We start from the raw sequence: 22,746 nt of genomic DNA, 5'->3' as shown, positions 1-22,746 counted from the left end.
CTAGCATCCTACCCGCTTTATTACCCCATTCATAGGAAACACTAGAGCAAATCTGACGTCATCTGTTATACTTCTTGTCCATCCGCACCTGTATCTCCCTCCAGACTGTAAGTAACTCACGGTAGACCTCCTCCGAGAGAGAGGATTTATGTCGAGACTCCAAAGAATTTAGTTGAGCGAGAAGGTCTTGCAACTTTTGGGACGCCTCCCGTTTAAGACGGGCACCATGTTTAATGAGTACACCTCTGAGCACACATTTCAGCATTTCCCAGCAGCATTGGGGGGACGTGGGATCGCTAGCATGATCCAAAGTAAAATTTGCAATCGCTGCCCTCAGATCAGCCAGACACAGCGAGTTAGAGAGGAGCGATTTGTTAAGTCTCCACATAAAGTCTCTCCGTGGACCATTCGGCAGTGATATGTCACAGAAAACCGGGGCATGGTCCGAGAAAACAATGGAACCAATGGAGGAGGACAGTACCTGAGGGAGAAGACAGTGACTAACAAAGATATAGTCCAGCCTAGTATATACTTTACGAGCATGAGAATAGAAAGTGTAGTCACGTGTGTCTGGATGAGCCAGTCTCCATGGGTCCGTAGTTGCATAGAGTAGAGAAGTTGTCGGATCCTATTTAGCTGAGCATGAGACAGGACAGAGGTCCCTGAGGAACAGTCTAAGGAAGGAAGCATAGAGACATTAAAATCCCCGCAAACCATCAACACCCCCTAAAAGAACACGGTCAGGTCATCCAACATTGTACGCAGAAAGGACAGCTCACCACTATTCGAGGCATAAATATTGGCAATCGTGTAAGTCCTGCCCTGGATGGAGCAGGTGACAAAAACATAACGGCCCTCATCATCCACCTAGGAGTCTAACACCTGCAGCGGTAGGGATTTGTGGAATAGGATGGCTACCCCCTTCATGCTCCGACTTGGGTAATTATTCTGGTACCATGTAGGATAATAGCGGTTACGAATTACTGCAGCATGGTCCCGGAGGAGATGTGTCTCCTGAAGGCAGACCACCATAGCTCTCTGTCTGTGCAGAGAGTAAAGAATCTTCGCTCTCTTCTCAGGGACATTAAAGCCCTGGACATTCAGGGAGGCAATTTTAAGGGATGTCATGGTCTAGACCAGCAAAGAGAGCGAGGAGTCGGTAGAGAGCGGGGACAGGGGTCAGGGGAGGCAAGGGACGGGATCAGGGGACCACACAGACAGGGGACAAGAAGAACACCACACCGGAGTAGGAGGGAAGGGAAAAACAAGGAGGGGAAAGAGAAAGGGGAAACAAGTACGGCAGAGGGGAGGAAAAAACAGCGACAAAGAGAACACTCGGGGGAAGAACAGATACAAAAACCAGAAACAAAAACAGCAGCTCAACAAACTGCCGCAAAATTGGACTAGATATATAGCACGAGGCTAAGCACAGGCAGGGAGAAATCCTGCCTCAACCTATTGGGGGCAATATGGAGACAGAATCATCACAACAGGAGGGAAAACACCAGAGAAGAAAGAGGAGCCCCAGTGACTGACATGGGAAGAGAGGGTAGTATAGGAGGAAAACAACCAGACAATGGCTACAGCTGGGCCATGTGGGCCTGTGTCACCAGCACCTAGAAAAAAAAATCCCAATGAGACAGCATAAATAGCATTTGACCGCAAAGCACACAGGCATCATCATAACATCAGAGTACAGACAGACAGGAATCAACCCTCTCGGAAACCTCCCGGCCTCTCCATAGAGCCAGATCTGCTGCGACGGCGGCGGCGGGAGCGTTGGGGTCGCGGGGAGAACCTCTCAGATTGGGAGGAGCGCAGCCTAGGCTGGGGCGGAAGGAGGGAGGAGAAGGTGTCAGCGGACAGTTCCTCCCATCCCGGGAGTGACACAGGTGGGAGTCCAAATGTCCGGAGAAAATAGGGGAGGTCCTCCAAGGTGCGCAAGGTAGCAGACTTGTCTTGGTGATGAGCTTGCAGGGCAAACTGGAAGCCCCAGCGGTACACGATGTGGCGGGATTGCAGTTCGTGCAGGAGGGGCTTCAGGGCCGCTCGCAGGCAGAGCGTGTGTCTCGATAAATCCGGAAAAAGCTGCAGCTGTCGGGCCTTTTGCATAATTTCTTCTTTCACAGAGAAATAGTGAATGCGACTGATAATGTCCCGCGGCTTAGCAGGGTCTGAGCTGGGAGGACGGAGAGCCCTGTGCGCCCGGTCAATAGCAATTGGGGACTGAGCTGGGTGGCCCAGAATTGAATTGAAGATGTCAGTTAACGTAGGCAGAAGACCATCCGATCGAGTCGCCTCAGGGAGACCCTGCAGTCTGATATTATTGCGGTGGTTGCGGTTTTCCTGATCGTTCATATGAGAGTGCAACAGCTTCTGATTAACCGCTGATTAACAGCCCTAAGCTCAGCAATAGATTCCTGGGTGTCAGAGCAAAAGGATTCCAGAGTCCCAACTGTAGCGGAGAGGGTGTCCACCTCAGACTGCACCCCCTGGAGGTCCCATCTCCAGGCAGAACGCAAGTCCTCCTTGAGGGCCACAATATCAGCCTTAGTAGGTAAAAAGGATAACAACGCATGGAGCTCAGGGTGGGATTGTAGTATTTGAGCCGCAGCAGAGCTTGGTGGGGCAGGGTCCAGGACAGGTGCAGGAGCGGGCAGTTGTGGGGGCCTCTGTGAGTGCTGTGGGGGGCAGTGCTCCATAGCCTCAGTCACAAAGTCACCAGCCGGGGCCTGCAGGGGCCAAGGGCTACCCCCAGAGGAGGACCAGGAGGGGGCCGGTGAGGAAGGAGGTCATACCCCCTCAGGAGCCTGGGGATGTGGGCCCAGGGGGGAGGTGATGAGGGGGCCGCCACAGCAGAGTAGAGCAGGGGGGAACCCTGCTATCCAGGACAGGCCACCATTGCAGTAGTGATGTCCCCAGCCAGGACGGGGACCCCAGGTGGCAGATGGGGCCACCGCACTCCCGGCGCCTCAGGTGGTGTGGGTAGGGGCTCAGCAGCCCAGGCAATGTCCGGTCTAGGGCTGGATGGGGAGCTGGGGGCTGGTATGGTCGGGGCTGCAGTGGCGTGTGGAGAATGGCCGCTGCAGCACCCGTCGGTTCCAGGAGCAGAGGGGAGCCCAGTGGAGTTGGAGCAGCTGGGGCAGGTGAGCACAGTTCCCCGACGAGCAGATAATTCAGTAGCGGGACGGGGGGGTCTCTCCTCCGGGCCTGCACACTCACCGGAGGCCTGGCGTCCTCGCCGCGACTTCTTTTCCTCTGCACCGGAGGACCGAGATGGCGCCTGCTGTGAGGAGCCGCGTGCAGTGGAGGGCGGGGCTTCGGCTGTGAGGGAGCTGAAGATGGCGGCGGCCCTGGGGGGACCGCGTCCAAGGAGTCCTGGAGCCCGGTCAGAGGGGTTATTAATAATCTAATAAAATAATTAGATATCGTGCAGGGGGAGCCCGGGAGCTTCCCACGCCTTTGGGGCCTTTTAGCTTCATCCTCTGCACCATCATTCAGATAATGTGGGCCTCTCTCTCCCGTGCAGTCACGGAGCTCACAGAAAGTACAGCTACACGGCGTGCATAGCAGGCCACGCCCCCCATCTAAAGTTTTTTTAATCTGGTTTAAAACTCTTTTTTTTGTTAATAAATAATATTACTGATACTCAATGGGGGTAGAAATGTTAGGCTGGGTTTACACTGCGAAAAATTTGTTGTGTATTTTATTTTCCTCAGAGATTTGCTGCATTTGAAATCCACATTGGAAATCCATGCATAAAATACAATATGAGCCAAAAATTTGACGTTCTGTGAACCTAGCTTTAGGCCTTGAATTATTAGAGACTAGAAGCTCCTTGCTATAGCGCTCCAGCGCGCAATGGAGGTGTGCAGCCGGCTTGTGCAGCTCCCTTGCCTCATCAATATTCCTGTGATATCAGAGCCGGGGGGGATGAGCGCTCTGTTCCTCGCTACACCCGGCTCTGTCGTCACAAAAGGGGGCAGGGCTGGGGTGGAATATTGATGAGGCAGGGCAAGCCAGCTGCACACCTCCATTGCGTGCTGGAGCACTATAGCAAGAAGCTTCTAACGGGCATAACTTCAGACATAAGTAATGCAAATATGTGAGTTACACTTCTTTTTACAGCTATTCACCCACACTATAACCCAATATATAGACTAGCACATATCAGTAAATATAAAATTTTTAAGATCAGTGTAACAATAAAACAAGTACAAAAGCATTCATCTTTGTTTTTTTTTGTTAGTTTTTTGAGACGAGGAACGTGCTCTCGAATCACCCAAAGTGCAAGAAAAAGTGCAACACTAAAAGAACCTGCACAAAGGATGTGGTCTATCGCAAGCCCTTCTCCGACAGGAGAGAGGCCAAACAACAAAACTTACCCTTCGCCTCCGGACCAAAAGGTACCTGCGAGGTTCCAGGTTCGATGTCCCTTTTCACCGAAGCTACGAAGGGATGGCAAAGAAAGTCCTGTGCATCATATTATCTTCTATTACGACCAACTCCTGATCTGAGCCTCACCAACAAATGGAGATGCCCCACCAGCAAGCTGCAGTTAGAATTTGAGAAGCATGGCCCTGGTAAACTAATACATGAACTAGTTTTGGAATACAGTTACGATCATAATAACAATTTATGGTTGCGCTGTGATTAAACAGCTACAGGTAGGTAATTGCACTAATGATCTCCATGGAATAGTGAAGATATATTGCTTGCAATAATTTAATCGCCTCCCTGGTTTCACACAGGGAAAGTTAATCAACATGAACCCTCCTCTAGTCATCTGTTACCAAGCTGACATGCCTAATAAACTATGTTTACTCTAATAATAATTGATAGCTCGCATCACTATTACAGGCTAATAGCTTGATGTCACAGCTCGTATGCTATGTCTAATGATAGTTTTAGAGATACTGTTTATGGTAAAATGAAAGATAATTATTCTGGGCTTTTGCATAACATCTGATCTAAATAATGAAAAATATCACATATAATACATTTCTTTTTAAAATGTTTTTGTTTTGCAGCTTTGTGCTTAAAAAAGGGGTGGGGGGTATTCTGGGATATTTGGTTCTTTGAATGTAAGACAGGGGCAGCAAAGTTACTAATATACCCTTAACTGTGTTTGATGGCTGGTAGTAGATTTCTTTGAATTTCTTTTCTCCAAAAGTTAATTTTTTTTCTGCCTACAAAATAAGTTTTATCTCAGACCTTTCCCAGCTTCCTGTGCGGCTCGAGACAATATATCACAAGTCAGGTGCTGAAAGGGGGCTTGCCTGCTTCATCTGTTGTGTATGAAGCCAGCCCCATGATTACATTACCGATGCACATGTAAATGCATTCATCATCACAGATATCTACAACTTGTGTGTCAGGTGATGTCGGGCAAGTCAAGTGATCAAAAGGAAGCGTGGCTGTGCTGCAATGGGGGAGGCGACTGATGTGCGGGAGGTAAATAAGTCAATCACACCTTGAAACAAAGGATCCTAGGGATTGTACACAGAAACAGGAAGTAGCCAGTTCAAAAGAAGCATAATAATGGGGGGGGGGGGACACAGGACATGGCCACTTACCACCAACACAAGCACAGATTCTTGGTAAGCATGTTCATTACTGTATGACACTTAAATGGGCACTGTCAGATATAAAAAACTTTTGATATGTTGTAAAGCATGCAAAAACAATAGGTTTTGCAATTGCTTTCATTAGAAATTTTGGAGTATTTCATACTGAAAAAGCCAGTCAAAGAACTGCCCCCTCTGCCTCCTGGAATGCATTTAGTGCTTCTGTGAACACTGCTTCGTCCTGGACACCGGGACGTTTTGGAGGGGGGAGGGGCTGTACACACTGCAGAGACTCATGTGAAGAGAAGGGGAGGGGGATGGGCAGGAAGACTGCTGCCGGCTCTCACACAGCAGACATCAATGAGAGAGGCAGAAACATGCATTGCAGACGAAAAAGTAAGTGTCCAAGCATGTATGTATGTGTATGTGTGTGTGTATGTATGTATGTGTGTGTGTGGATATATGTGTATCTGTATATATCAGTGTGTCTATCTAATGTGTATGTGTAAGAATAAAAGAAGCCTGTGTGTGTGTGTGTGATAAAGGGGGACTAACTACAGCTCCCAGCATGCCCATACATCATTTGGCTTTGCAGGCATGCTGGGAGTTTTAGTTTTGCAACAGCTGGAGGCACCCTGGTTGGGAAGCACTGGACTGAGGAGAGGGAGGGGGAGTGGCTATCACAGTGAGTACCCGCCCCCCTGCTTCTGGGGGATAAAATTAAGGTATTTCAGAAATAAAGCTAATTCTGAGAGAAATGTAGGTCACAGACACATACAAAGTACATGTACATGATCAGGATGAGATACTGAGCAACATATAACAGTTTTGTTTTTTTGAGTGATCTGACGGGTACGCTTTAATTACTAATGTAGAATAAATATGGCACTCTATCTTAGTAGGTGCTCGGGTAGGAATCCCAATCCTCTTAATACTTGACAATAAACTTGCCACTCAAATTATGATGCAAGGTTGCTTTTATTTTTACAGTCCTTAAATAAACTAATGTTTCGGTCCTGTCCAGACCTTCTTATATTACAAGATTGAGACAAAAGAAATAAACTCCATAAATATGATGACAAAACAACATATGTACATGTAAAGCAAAATACTCTATGGATACAGCTCAGTCCATTGTGGAGAATGAAAATTAAAGCATAGACATTGGTCAGGAGTGACAGTAAAAAACATAACATATATGTATGCCGTGCAATAGAAAATACTATATTAAATCATACAGAATCTCTAGTGAGTATATACATAGAGTGCGTGAGTATAAGTAAATAGAATTGTATTCTGGCAGAATTATTGTGTTATAGGAACAGTTGGCAGGATCTGTACAATTCTGAACGATTTCTGCCAACTGTTTCTGTAACACAATGATTCTTATTTACTTAAGAACTGTCAAAATTAAAGCAACCTTGTACTTAATTACTACTGTTACCTTATGTTGGAAAACCCTCTTTATCCCCTTAAGGACCCGGTCATTTTTTGCTCATCTGACCACTGTCACTTTAACCCCTTAAGGACGCAGCCCTTTTTCCCCTTAAGGACTGAGCCCTTTTTCGCAATTCTGACCACCGTCGCTTCACAAATTAATAACTCGAAAACGCTTTTACCGAATATTCTGATTCTGAGATAGTTTTTTCGTGACATATTCCACTTTATTTTGGTGGTAAATTTTCGGCGTTACTTGCATCCTTTTTTGGTGAAAAATCCCCAAATTTCATGAAAATTTTAACAATTTGGCATTTTTCTAACTTTGAAGCTCTCTACTTTTAAGTAAATGGGATATTCCAAATACATTTTATTTTTATTCACAAGTACAAAATGTCCACTTTATGTTGGCATCATAAAATGGACATATTTTTGCATTTTGAAAAAATTAGAGGGCTTCAAAGTAGAGCAGCAATTTTCAAAAATGTCATGAAAATTGCAAAATCTGATGGGACAGATGTTACAGAACTACAACTCCCAGCATGCCCGGGCAGTCTAGGCATGCTGAGAGTTGTAGTTTGGCAACATCTGGAGGGCTACCGTTTGGGCACCACTGTAACAGTGGTCTCCAAACTGTGACCCTTTGTGCCCTTTGGCTTTGTACCCTTTTGTGCCCTTTGGCTCTCTGGGCCTGCTGGGAGTTGCAGTTTGGCCTTGCTAGTGGTTGCCACAGTAAAGATCACTTTACTTTCACTTTCATTCCCCCCCCCCCCCCACACCATAGTTTCCCTACCTGAGCCAGGATCCAGCAGTCTCCAGCGACGATCGGGGGTCCCCAGGCATCTTCTCCTCCAGGTACTGGCCTCCATCTTCTCCCCACGTTCCTCTCGACATCCAGGGGTGGGCAGAACAGGGGGAATGCCATGGCAACCCACTGTCCTGCCCTGCCATTGTTCAGAATCAGTTCTGACCAATGGCAGGGGATAGGAGGAGATCGCAGCACTGCGACCCCACTCCTATCCCTCAGGATGATCAGGGCTGTCACTGACAGCTCCAATCATCCCTATTTTCTGGGTGATCGGGTCACCAGATACCCGATCAGCCCGGAATAGCAGAAAATCGCATGTCTGAATTGACATGCAATTTTCTGCGATCACCGACATGGGGGGTCTCAGGACCCCCATCGGCGATGTGCCGGAATGCCTGCTGAATGATTTCCGCAGGCCTCCCGATCCGGTCCCCAACCGGTTAGCGGCGGGGACCGGTATTCCCACGGGCGTATGCATACGCCCCACGTTCTTAAGGACTGGGGATGCAGGGCGTATGCATACGCCCGGCATCCTTAAAAGGTTAAGCATTAATAACTCTGGGATGCTTTTACTTTTCATTCTGATTCCGAGCCCCTATGGTGCCAGAACAGCAAAAAAAAAACACATGGCATACTATTTTGGAAACTACACCCCTTTAGGAACAGAGGGTACAGTGAGCCTTAGCACCCCACAGGTGTTTGACAAATTTCTGCTAAAGTTGGAAGTGAAAATGAAAAATTAGATTTTTTAACTACAATGGTGTAACCCAAATTTTTCATTTTCACAAGGGGTAATAGGAGAAAAAGCCTCCCAAAATTTGTAACCCCATTTTAACTCCATATGTGGATGTAAAGTGCTCTGCGGGTGAACTACAATGCTCAGAAGAGAAGGAGCGCCATTGAGCTTGTTACGCCAAGCGCTCCGGGTCCCTGCTCCTCCCCGGAGCGCTCGTGGCGTTCTCCTTTCTGCAGCGCCCCGGTCAGACCCGCTGACCGGGAGCGCTGCACTGACATTCACGATGTGGATGCGATTTGCATAGCGGGACGCGCCCGCTCGCGAATCGCATCCCAAGCCACTTACCCGTCCCGGTCGCCGGCTGTCACGTTCTGGCGCGCGCGGCTCCGCTCTCTAGGGCGCACGCGCGCCAGCTCTCTAAGATTTAAAGGGCCAGTGCACCAGTGATTGGTGCCTGGCCCAATCAGTCCAATTAGCTTCCACCTGCTCCCTGTCCATATAACCTCCCTTCCCCTGCACTTCCTTGCCGGATCTTGTTGCCTTGTGCCAGAGAAAGCGTTAGTGTTGTCCAAAGCCTGTGTTCCAGATCTTCTGCTATCCTCATTGACTACGAACCTTGCCGCCTGCCCCGACCTTCTGCTATGTCTGACCTTGCCTCTGTCTAGTCCTTCTGTCCCACGCCTTCTCAGCAGTCAGCGAGGTTGAGCCGTTGCCGGTGGATACGACCTGGTTGCTACCGCCGCAGCAAGACCATCCCGCTTTGCGGCGGGCTCTGGTGAAAACCAGTAGCAACCCTAGAACCGGTCCACCGACACGGTCCACGCCAATCCCTCGCTGACACTGTGGATCCACATACAGCTAGCCGAATCATAACAGTAGATCCGGCCATGGATCCCGCTGAGGTGCCGCTGCCAAGTCTCGCTGACCTACCCACGGTGGTCGCCCAGCAATCGCAGCAAATTGCCCAACAAGGACAGCAGCTGTCGCAGTTGACCGCCATGTTACAGCAACTTCTGCCACTGCTACAGCAGCAACCATCTCCTCCGCCAGCTCCTGCACCTCCTCCGCAGCGAGTGGCCGCTCCTAGCCTCCGCTTGTCCCTGCCGGACAAATTTGATGGGGACTCTGCCGTGGTTTCCTGTCTCAATGTTCCCTACATATGGAGATGTTGTCGGACCAATTTCCTACAGAACGGTCTAAGGTGGCGTTCGTAGTGAGTCTTCTGTCTGGAAAGGCCTTGTCTTGGGCCACACCGCTCTGGGACCGCAATGATCCTGCCACAGCCACAGTCCAGTCCTTCTTCGCTGAAGTCCGTAGTGTCTTCAAGGAACCAGCCCGAGCTTCTTCTGTCGAGACTGCCCTGCTGAACCTGGTCCAGGGTAATTCTTCAGTAGGCGAGTACGCCATCCAATTTCGTACTCTCGCCTCCGAATTATCTTGGCATAACGAGGCTCTCTGCGCGACCTTTAAAAAAGGCCTATCCAGTAACATCAAGGATGTGCTGGCCGCACGAGAGATTCCTGCCAACCTGCAAGAACTTATCCATCTAGCCACCCACATTGACATGCGTTTTTCTGAAAGACACCAGGAGCTCCGCCAGGAAAAAGACCTTGATCTCTGGGCACCTCTCTCACAGTATCCTTTGCAATCTACCCCTGTGCCTCCCGCCGAGGAGGCTATGCAAGTGGATCGGTCTCGCCTGACCCATGAAGAGAGGACTCGCCGTAGGGATAAAAATTTATGTCTGTACTGCGCTAGTAACGAACATTTCTTGGTGGATTGCCCTATTCGTCCTCCACGTCTGGGAAACGCACACAAACACCCAGCTCACGTGGGTGTGGCGTCTCTTGGTACAAAGTCTGCTTCTCCACGTCTCACTGTGCCCGTGCGGATTTCTCCTTCTGCCAACTCCTCCTTCTCAGCCGTGGCCTTCTTGGACTCTGGTTCTTCTGGAAATTTTATTCTGGCCTCTTTGGTGAATAGCTTCTGCATCCCGGTGACCCGTCTCGTCAAGCCGCTCTACATTTCTTCGGTCAACGGAGTGAAGTTGGACCGCACAGAGCCCTTGCTTATGAGCATTGGACTGCATCACGAGAAAATAGAATTTTTCGTCCTGCCCAACTGCACCTCTGAAGTCCTCCTCGGTCTGCCATGGCTCCAGCATCATTCTCCCACCCTTGACTGGACCACCGGGGAGATCAAGAATTGGGGTCCTGCTTGCCGCAAGAAATCCCTCACGTCTGCTCCCAGTCCCGTCTGTCGGGCCTCAGTGTCTCCTCCTGTGCCTGGTCTCCCCAAGGCCTATCAGGACTGTGCAGTGCCTCCTCATAGCCCCTGCCTGGTTACACTCTGCCCCATGACAAGCTTCACCCTCTGCCCCCCCTCCCCATTCCCACTTCTTCTGGATTACCGGCCGCTGATGTAGCTACCCAGGACTTTTTTTTGTTCTTGAAGGAAACTCAAGAGGCGCCCCCTATGTTCTCTTCTCAGTTAAAGGGACAAGGAGACAGAGAGAGGGGGAGACCTAAGGGCGGCGTTCTCCTTTCTGCAGCGCCCCGGTCAGACCCGCTGACCGGGAGCGCTGCACTGACATTCACGATGGGGATGCGATTCGCATAGCGGGACGCGCCCGCTCGCGAATCGCATCCCAAGCCACTTACCCGTCCCGGTCCCCGGCTGTCACGTTCTGGCATGCGCGGCTCCGCTCTCTAGGGCGCACGCGCGCCAGCTCTCTAAGATTTAAAGGGCCAGTGCACCAGTGATTGGTGCCTGGCCCAATCAGTCCAATTAGCTTCCACCTGCTCCCTGTCCATATAACCTCACTTCCCCTGCACTTCCTTGCCGGATCTTGTTGCCTTGTGCCAGAGAAAGCGTTAGTGTTGTCCAAAGCCTGTGTTCCAGATCTTCTGCTATCCTCATTGACTACGAACCTTGCCGCCTGCCCCGACCTTCTGCTACGTCTGACCTTGCCTCTGTCTAGTCCTTCTGTCCCACGCCTTCTCAGCAGTCAGCGAGGTTGAGCCGTTGCCGGTGGATACGACCTGGTTGCTACCGCCGCAGCAAGACCATCCCGCTTTGCGGCGGGCTCTGGTGAAAACCAGTAGCAACCCTAGAACCGGTCCACCGACACGGCCCACGCCAATCCCTCGCTGACACTGTGGATCCACATCCAGCTAGCCGAATCATAACAGAGCTTTTGGAGAGAGAATTTGATTGGAATCGAAGTCGGGGGCCATGTGCGTTTACAAAGTCCCCTGTGGTGTCAGAACAGTTGACCCCCTCCCACATGTGACCCCATTTTGGAAACTGCACCCCTCACAGAATTTAATAAGGGGTGCAGTGAGCATTTACACCCCACTGGCGTTTGACAGATCTTTGGAACAGTGGGCTCCTGCTGGGTAAAAAAAAAAACATACTCTTACCTGCTGCAGTCGGTGATTGGCTGAGCGGACATCACTGCCGAGACGAGTCTGTCTCAGAAATAGTGGCTGGAGCATTTTGCAGGGGACCGGAAGACTTCATTGGGGACAAGGTAGGTAAGTACAGTATATGACTAAGGGCTTGTATACATCCTGAAATGTGTCAGCTTTTCCCTTGTTTTGAGTGACATGTAGTTTTTAATATGCTTCATTGAAGTCTTTTTATACATATCTTCTGGAGCTGTATCTACTACTATTTTTCTGCTATTGCCTTCTACGTGAGAAGTGGACCATTCCTGTCTGTGTCCCGGATCCCAATTGTGTGCACATGATACACCCTCATTCAGACTGGTGGTGAGCTGACGTGTGTCTTTTTAAGTATTTTGGTATTTTGCATTTATATGTTTTTTTAAGGCGGCGCCAGCAAAATAAGAAGAGTTTTTAGTCCCCAGATAACCTCTTTAATGTAATTCTGTGTCCAGGAGACAAGTAGAGGAGTTGATGAAAAATTGTCAATTATTCCATGGACTTTAACCACTGTCTAGGGCTAGGCATCATCATTTTTCAGCAAGTAAGGCCCCAGTATAAGCTGATTTCCTACTTTAAAGAACTCAAACTTTAATATATTTCTACTATTATTGTTAGTGGTAATAGTAGTAATGTAATTTAATAAGGGTATATGATATGACAGGTACATGGTCTATTCCTTATAATAACAGTAACTTTTGAAAACCATTTTTATCTCTGTAGTTCTGTAGTTTTTCTTAAAGCATGACACAGTTCTAACAAATAGAAATGGACGTGTTCACCTGATATACACATTTGGGTCACATTCCTGACAGCAAAACACTACAAAGAACTATTCTGACTTTTATAGAGATATAACACTTAAATTAGAAATGTAATGATCATTCTTTGAGAATTCCCAATTACAACACGAAGGAACAAGTAAAAATATTCTCTGAAAATAAGGAACACAACTTGTCGGAGCTTTTCTGGAACACAAGTGTTTCATCTCGTTCCCACAAAATAATCTTCTGCCTGATATGATATTGGGGGCCCCATGTCTACAGGAACTGATGTGAATATAATGGCCCTCATTTACTAAGAGTGGAGTGTAGGTTTCTTCATGGGTTTTAATTCCCTACAATTTATTTTCCGCAGTATTTACTAAGGTTTCCCTACATTTTCCACTTTCCCTACACTTTGCTTTTTTTACACCTGCTCTGATCTGTCTGGTTTTCCTCAGCTCAAATCCACCACATTTTATGTGGAAACCTTAATAAATATGTATTTTTTTTGTGTGAAAATTTCGGGACCACGCCCCTTTTTGCAGACCACGCCCCTTTCCCCAGTGGTCATGCCCCTTTTTGGGGTGGAGAGTTAGTCATGATTTTTTCAATTATAGCGCAAATTTGGGTGCAAAATCTGCCATTCTATTTACTCGGGGGGAACATAGGACGTCCATTCTTGTGAGTGGTGGAGGACCACCTAGCCAGCCTTCTGATCAGAAAAGTGTTGCCTATGAATAAGTGATCACTTTTAATCTTGGGGTAACTCCAATACCTAAATTACAGTATTATGCCCTACGCCATGTGGATAGGGGATAAGTGTCTGATTGCTGGGTGGGTCTGACCACTGGGACCCTCTGCGGTGTCCTTCACAATGCCCTGATTCTCCTTGTACATGGGTCGTGTCGACACGCCCCCTCTGTGCATCTCTACAGCATCTCTACAGGGAAGAACTGGAAATACATGAGTACAGCGCTAAGTATCTCCAGCTCTCCCATAGAGATGCATGGAGGGGGCATGTCAACCGTGCATGAGGAGAGCTGGGGCACTGGGCAGAAGATTGTGGGGGGTCCCAGCGGTCAGACCCCCTGCTATCAGACACTTATCCCCTATACTGTGAAGTACCAGAGTTCCCTTTTAATAACAAACTTGAGTCGGACCTCCTGGGATATTTTCCACACTTCCTATCATCTACATGGTAAAGCATAGGCCCTCCATTATCAATAAATTGAGTATTTTTTTTATATTTCTAGTAGGTTTTCTCTTAAGTCTTTCATATGAACATATTGTCAGGAACTTTTAGCGTAATGGACGTGTGTCCAAATAAAGATGAGCTCTCTCTTGTAAGTGTAAGATCACAAGAAAAAAAAGACTCTAAAAACAGGGCAGACAAATTAATAAGTGACTCGGATTGTGGAAAAAGTCAAAAGCAATACCCACATTTCAGATAAATATCTGAAAGTTCGAACTTTGTAAAAAAAATAATGAAATTTGCCTCATATTTGGCGCATGATGTTAATAAACAGAGTGAAATGTATTTTGCCAGATCTTTTCACCACAATTTATGTGGAACTCCTATAGGAAATGAGTAAACATGATTTACTAAGAGTGTTGGGTTTGTATTAGTGTAGAATGCTGTTTCCGTATCATTCTGCTCTATTTACTATGAGGCTATTTTCACACATCAGAATCTTTGTGCAGAATTCCACAGCAGAGTCCCATTGAATTCAATGGGATTCTACTGTGCTGTGCACATGGCAGAATTTCCGTGCCAGATGGTTCTGGTGCAGAAATTTACATTCCGGTATCTGCAGAAAGAATGAACATGGATTGCCGTCTATGAGACGGCGCATTTCCGAACCAAAAATCTAGTGCAAATTTTGGCACACTGCATCATATCAGATCATATTTTGGTACACAACCTGACAAAATCAAATTCAGGTTTACAATAGTAAATCAGGGCTTTTGTTAACTCTGGTATCCTATGGGAGAAAAAAAATCAGATCCATACTATACATTTTTAAAGGGATACTCCCGTGGAAAACTTTTTTTTTTTTTTTTTAATCAACTGGTGCCAGAAAGTTAAGCAGATTTGTAAATTACTTCTATTAAAATACATTTTTTAATCCTTCCAGTACTTTTTAGGGGCTGTATACTGCAGAGGAAATTGTTATGATTCGGCAGGCTGGAGGTGGATCCTCTGTGTCAGAGAGGGATTGGCGTGGACCGTACCGGTGGACCGGTTCTAAATTGCTACTGGTATTCACCAGAGCCCGCCGCAAAGCGGGATGGTCTTGCTGCGGCGGTAGCAACCAGGTCGTATCCACCGGTAACGGCTCAACCTCGCTTACTGCTGAGAGTGGCGTGGGACAGAAGGACTAGACAGAGGCGAGGTCAGACGTAGCAGAAGGTCAAGGCAGGCGGCAAGGTTCGTAGTCAAGGGTAACGGCAGAAGGTCTGGTAACACTGATAAGGCAATCACAGAAACGCTTTCACTAGGCACAAGGCAACAAGATCCGTCAAAGCAGGGAAGGGGAAGTGAGGTAATATAGGCCTGGAGCAGGTGGAAGCTAATTAGACTGATTGGGCCAGGCACCAATTAGCGGTGCACTGGCCCTTTAAATCTTAGAGAGCTGGCGCGCGCGCGCCCTAGAGAGCGGAGCCGCGCGCGCCAGGACGTGACAGCAGGGGACAGCGACAGGTAAGTAGATTGGGATGCGATCCGCGAGCGGGCGCGTCCCGCTATGCGAATCGCATCCCAGCCGGCAGTGTCAGTGCAGCGCTCCTGGTCAGCGGGTCTGACCGGGACGCTGCAGAGAGGAGAACGCCGCGAGCGCTCCGGGGAGGAGCAGGGACCCGGAGCGCTCAGCGTAACAGTACCCCCCCCCTTAGGTCTCCCCCTCTTTTTGTCTGCTTGTCCCTTCATACGAGACAAGGCCATTGGGAGCGACTCTTGAGTTTCCTTCCGGATGATAGAGAAGTCCTGGGTAACTTCATCAACGGCAGGCAATCCAGAAGAAGTGGGAATGGGGAGGGGGGGCAGAGGGTGAAGCTTGCCACGGGGCAGAGTGTTACCAGGAAGGGGGCTATGAGGAGGCAAAATCTCAGCTTTCTTTTTGCAGAAAATATCCTGATAAGCCTTGGGAGGGGCCGGTATGGGTGGAACCTCAGACAGAGTTAGACAAGTGGGAGCAGATGTGAGGCATCGTTTGTGACAAGAAGGACCCCAATTTTTGATCTCCCCGGTGGTCCAGTCAAGGGTAGGAGAATGACGTTGGAGCCATGGCAGACCGAGGAGGACTTCAGAGGTGCAGTTGGGCAGAACAAAAAATTCAATTTTTTCGTGATGCAGTCCAATGCTCATAAGCAGGGGTTCTGTGCGGTAACGCACAGTGCAGTCCAATTTTACTCCATTGACAGAAGAAATGTAGAGCGGCTTGACGAGACGGGTCACTGGGATGCTGAACCTATTAACGAAAGAGGCCAAAATAAAATTTCCTGCAGAATTAGAGTCCAAGAAGGCCACAGCTGAGAAGGAGGAGTTGGCAGAAGAAGAAATCCGCACGGGCACAGTGAGACGTGGAGAAGCAGACTTCACACCAAGAGACGCCACTCCCAGGTGAGCAGGGTGCATGCGTGCGTTTCCTAGACGCGGAGGACGAATAGGGCAGTCCACTAGGAAATGTTCGGTACTAGCACAGTACAGGCATACATTTTTATCTCTGCGACGAGACCTCTCTTCATGGGTTAGGCGAGACCGATCCACTTGCATAGCCTCCTCGGCGGGAGGCACAGGGGTAGATTGCAAAGGATTCCGGGAGAGAGGTGCCCAGAGATCAAGGTCCTTTTCCTGGCAGAGCTCCTGGTGTCTTTCAGAAAAACGCATGTCGATGCGGGTGGCCAAGTGGATAAGTTCAGACAGGTTAGCAGGAATTTCTTGTGCGGCCAGTACATCTTTGATGTTGCTGGATAAGCCTTTCTTATGGCGTATTCGCCTACAGAAGAACTTCCTTGGACTGGGTTCAGCAAAGCAGACTCGGCAGAGGAGGCCCGGGCTGGCTCCTCGAAGACACTACGGACTTCAGCGAAGAAGGACTGTACAGTGGCTGTGGCAGGATCATTGCGGTCCCAGAGCGGTGTGGTCCATGACAAGGCCTTTCCAGACAGAAGACTAACTACGAAAGCCACCTTAGACCGTTCTGTGGGAAATTGGTCCGACAACATCTCCAAGTGTAGGGAACATTGAGACAGGAAACCACGGCAGAGTTTAGAGTCCCCATCAAATTTGTCCGGCAGAGACAAGCGGAGGCTAGGAGCGGCCACTCGCTGCGGAGGAGGTGCAGGAGCTGGCGGAGGAGATGGTTGCTGCTGTAGAGGCAGAAGCTGCTGTAGCATGGCGGACAACTGTGACAGCTGTTGTCCTTGTTGGGCGACCACGGTGGCGAGGTCAGCGAGACTTAGCAGTGGCACCTCAGCGGGATCCATGGCCGGATCTACTGTTATGATTCGGCAGGCTGGAGGTGGATCCTCTGTGTCAGAGAGGGATTGGCATGGACCGTACCGGTGGACCGGTTCTAAATTGCTACTGGTATTCACCAGAGCCCGCCGCAAAGCGGATTGGTCTTGCTGCGGCGGTAGCAACCAGGTCGTATCCACCGGTAATGGCTCAACCTTGCTGACTGCTGAGAGTGGCGTGGGACAGAAGGACTAGACAGAGGCGAGGTCAGACGTAGCAGAAGGTCAAGGCAGGCGGTAAGGTTCGTAGTCAAGGGTAACGGCAGAAGGTCTGGTAAAACTGGTAAGGCAATCACAGAAACGCTTTCACTAGGCACAAGGCAACAAGATCCGTCAAAGCAGGGAAGGGGAAGTGAGGTAATATAGGCCTGGAGCAGGTGAGCTAATTACACTGATTGGGCCAGGCACCAATTAGCGGTGCACTGGCCCTTTAAATCTTAGAGAGCTGGCGCCCGCGCGCCCTAGAGAGCGGTGCCGCGCCAGGACGGGACAGCCGGGGACCGGGACAGGTAAGTAGATTGGGATGTGATCCACGAGCGGGCGCGTCCCGCTATGCGAATCACATCCAGTGTCAGTGCAGCGCACCTGGTCAGTGGGTCTGACCGGGGCGCAGCAGAGAGGAGAACGCCGCGAGCGCTCCGGGGAGGAGCAGGGACCCAGATCGCTCGGCGTAACAGAAATGCTTTTCTTTTTGGATTTCTATTGTGTCACAACCACAGTGCTCTCTGCTGACCTTTGTTGTCCATTTTAGGAACTGTCCAGGGCAGCATATGTTTGCTATGGGGATTTTCTCCTGCTCTGGACAGTTCATAAAATGGACAGCAGAGGTCAGCAGAGAGCACTGTGGTCGTGACATTATAGAAATCGAAAAAGAAAAGCATTTCCACTGTAGTTTACAGCCCCTAGAAAGTACTGGAAGGATTAAGATTTTTAAATGGAAGTCATTTACAAATCTAGAAAGAGTTGTGCAGCTCACAATTTTCCAGCCGAGGTATAGTGATTTACACCTACACCAGGTGTAAAATTTACAAAGGAAAAGGGGGAAAAAAACACAATCACCACCTCAAGGCTAGTCTCAGACAATCTGATACATGATGAACAAAGGATAAAATACGTGCTTCAATTTTTGATGAAAAATTAACAAAATGTATTAATAACAGAACAGATAAAATATCTATAAATAAAATTCAATAAAATGATAAAATTATGGCATCCACAAAAATGCAATCAAATAGGATAGTGTAAAGGATTGCTACCAAACCTATTACCACAGGGCCCTTGTGGAAGGTATAGTGTCCCGCACTGAGTATAATATCGCACACTGGGAATAAATAGTAATTGCCAGCAGTTCAATAGTCCGGCATCTGGTGAATCGGAATAGTAGGAAAGTCAAAATGTAATATACATGGTGTCTCCCAGTCCAAATGGATAAATATATTTACCAGCTGATGGTGTTACCTGCGGTATGATTTCAGGTCCGCTTGCAGAACGGTGGTATTCAATGTCAGGATGCTGGCGTGCGTCCCCGCGGCTGGTCTGCCTGCCACAGACCCGTGATTTACCGCTGGGATGGTAGTTGCAGAGCGACACCTTTCCAATGTTCCGGCATGAACTTCGTGTCAATTGATGGCGTCTGATGTCAGAGACACGTGATTGTTGGTAGTAGCCAGCAGTGTACCAATCTGCACTGAACTATCCACCTGGGTCGAACGGAATATTCAGCCATCATTGCTTGCAACATCTGCAGTCTCCCAGTCTACAGCCCACTGCTCCTGGCTTGTTCGGCAATCCATTCCGACAGCTGGCTACTACCAACAATCACGTGTCTCTGACATCAGACGCCATCAATTGACACGAAGTTCTTGCCGGAACATTGGAAAGATGTCGCTCTGCAACTACCATCCCAGCGGTAAATCACAGGTCTGTGGCAGGCAGACCAGCCGCGGGGACGCACGCCAGCGTCCTGACATTGAATACCACCATTCTGCAAGCGGACCTGAAATCATACCGCAGGTAACACCATCAGCTGGTAAATATATTTATCCATTTGGACTGGGAGACACCATGTATATTACATATTGACTTTCCTACTATTCCGATTCACCAGATGCCGGACTATTGAACTGCTGGCAATTACTATTTATTCCCAGTGTGCGATATTATACTCAGTGCGGGACACTATACCTTCCACAAGGGCCCTGTGGTAATAGGTTTGGTAGCAATCCTTTACACTATCCTATCTGATTGCATTTTTGTGGATGCCATAATTTTATCATTTTATTGAATTTTATTTATAGATATTTTATCTGTTCTGTTATTAATACATTTTGTTAATTTTCCATCAAAAATTGAAGCACGTATTTTATCCTTTGTTCATCATGTATCAGATTGTCTGAGACTAGCCTTGAGGTGGTGATTGTGTTTTTTTCGTTTTTTTCCTATTTTTTTCCTTAATTTACAAATCTGTTTAACTTTCTGGCACCAGTTGATTTAAAAAAAAAAAAAAAAAAGTTTTCCACCGGAGTACCCCTTTAAGGCTCTGAACATTCAGTTCAGAAAGTTTTCCATTTTGGGGAGTACCCCTTTAGTGGCATTTTTGGGAGGTGCTTATTATCTTGACTAACATATAAATGGATATAATCTAGAACACAAACAGTTTGGTGAATTCATATGTTCATATTCACTACAACAGACAGCCTTTACTCAGTGCCACATAAAGGCTATGACAAAAACTGACAAAATAGTTACTACATACAAAGGAACATTGTAACTGTTTAGAAACAAAGATTGGCTATTTATACATTCCTAGCCCCAGATAAAGCAGTGTTTTCTCTAAATAATTTCCAGTTTTGCATTCTGATAGGCGGCTTGTTAAGCACTTGCCACTGACATAAACATAAATTGGAATGTATTTATTTCACTCCATTTCCCCTGCTCTGAGACCCTGTCTTTTCTTTCCTTAAACTGACAGAATGGGGAGAACAGGAGGAAAGCACGCTGACAATTGTTGGGTATGGTTGAAAGCTTTTATTTAGATTAATTTCATAAAATTATGGGCATGCAACCTCTGTCAAGGCACTAAATTTACTAGTGACGCTGGTATTTTCCTGTTTTAGAGCAATCTATAATTATAAATAAAGAAGATGCGAAGCTTAATCACATGTCTGTCTATTTCCCCCACAGCAGTTCTGGCATTTCATGTTCTCCTAAAATACATCACTGAGTGTGTTCTAAGTTAACCTTTGCAATACCAGAAGGCAGCCATACTGTTTTACAAAGGAAATTTGGGACACTGCCGCAGCATTGTTGGCACATTTTCTTGTGGTCGTTTTAGTCTTTTGAAGGGACTTGAAGGAATGATCCCAAGATCAAAAGTTATCCCCTATCCACAGGACAGGGGATAACTAGCAGATCAGTGGGGGTCTGACCACTGGGACCCCCATCGATTCCAAGAACAGATAGAGGATAACTTTTGATCTTGAAGTAACCTCTTTAAAAAAACTATATTTTAACTGAAATAGGTCACTGACGAGTTATGTGAAGTAGTTATAACATTGATGGTATCTACTTGAATGACTTTGTCATGAACTTTTGATTATTTTTATTATAGTTATATTTCTAGTAGAACTATGTAAAATTGTAGGAACTAAGCAGAGATTGCAGCCACAATCAGAGACGGCTCTAGACTTTCTGGGGCCTTAGGCAAAACTTGGACATAAGGCCCCCACGAACATAATACATGCAAGCGATAATAAAAATAAACTATAAATAATCACTTTGGCATAGATTTATGGAAACCTGTGCAAGAGAAAAATTGACCAGTTGCCCATAGCAACTAATCAGATCACTTCTTTAATTTTTTAGAGGCCTTTTAAAAAAATGAAAGAAGCAATCTGATTGGTTTCAATGGGCAACTGGTCCTCTTTTTCTCTGCACAAGCTTTGCTAAATCTTCCCCTTAGTACTGTGATGTCACTGTGTATTATCCCTGTACTGTGACATCACTGTGTATTATCCCTGTACTGTAACGTCATTCGGTGTATAATCCTTGTACTGTGACATCACTGTGTGTATTATCCCTGTACTGTGACATCGCTGTGTATTATCCCAGTACTGTGACATCACTGTGTGTATTATCCCTGTACTGTGACATCACTGTGTATTATCCGTGTAATGTGACATCACTATGTATTATCCCTGTACTGTGACATCACTGTGTGTATTATCCCTGTACTGTGACATCGCTGTGTATTATCCCAGTACTGTGACATCACTGTGTGTATTATCCCTGTACTGTGACATCACTGTGTATTATCCGTGTAATGTGACATCACTATGTATTATCCCTGTACTGTGACATCACTGTGTGTATTATCCCTGTACTGTGACATCACTGTGTGTATTATCCCTGTACTGTGTCCTCACTGTGTATTATCCCTGTACTGTAACGTCATTCGGTGTATAATCTTTGTACTGTTACATCACTGTGTGTATTATCCCTGTACTGTGACATCGCTGTGTATTATCCCGGTACTGTGACATCACTGTGTGTATTATCCCTGTACTGTTTCATCACTGTGTATATTATCCTGTCGTGCGGTAATAGCTCAATTATGAATTATGGTCATAAAAATGATTAATTATGAAAAATTACAAATTATGAAAATTATTAAAAATCTCTAAATTATGACCTGGTGAATTGTAGATAAAGCTAATCAATACAATTCACATCTGAGTCCGACTATTTCCTCAGATATCAACAAGTTCTTTTTATGACGGGATGACATTAACGCTTAAGGATGTAGTTTTGCAATATACACTAACACACAGGTATTATAAAGTATGCAGATTTATTGGTTATAAGATTATAAACATAAATGAGTAAAAACACAATGATATATGCAAATGAATATCAATTAGATATTAGTAAACAGTATAAGCTTGTTAATTGACTACATATAGTAGAACAATACATGTGAGTAGTAAGTAACTTGTTACAATAAACATAAGCTCCTAGGTTAGAATATCATATAAGAAAAAGGTTACACATCATTCTATTCAGAGGAACCTCATGATATTAATATGGGCAATATCTAATCATAGACATATCAATATTTGGAATGCTAGATACATTCTCCGCCCCTTCTAACCAACTACAAATCACATGACTCCAAGAATGGGGGAAATCCATCTAAGATATAAATATGGAAAAATTATGATATACTTCCACCCCATTCTGGACTATTTTCTATACATTACTTTGTTAAGACATTAGGACTGATAGCAGAGATATATGATCTTGCTCTATATTTTAGGAGGAAGAACTTGAAACAAGTTTTTCTGTGTGGGAAATATATTCTACTTTAACATAGTGGTAAATTTTTGTGGTAACTTGCATCCTTTCTTGGTGAAAAATCCCCAAATTTGATGAAAATATTAAAAAATTTTCATTTTTCTAACTTTGAAGCCCTCTG

The sequence above is a fragment of the Hyla sarda genome, chromosome 2 (genome assembly GCF_029499605.1).
Source record: "Hyla sarda isolate aHylSar1 chromosome 2, aHylSar1.hap1, whole genome shotgun sequence".
NCBI lineage: Eukaryota > Metazoa > Chordata > Amphibia > Anura > Hylidae > Hyla > Hyla sarda.
The sequence above is the reverse complement of the archived record's forward strand: the minus strand, read 5'-3'. Positions refer to the sequence as shown.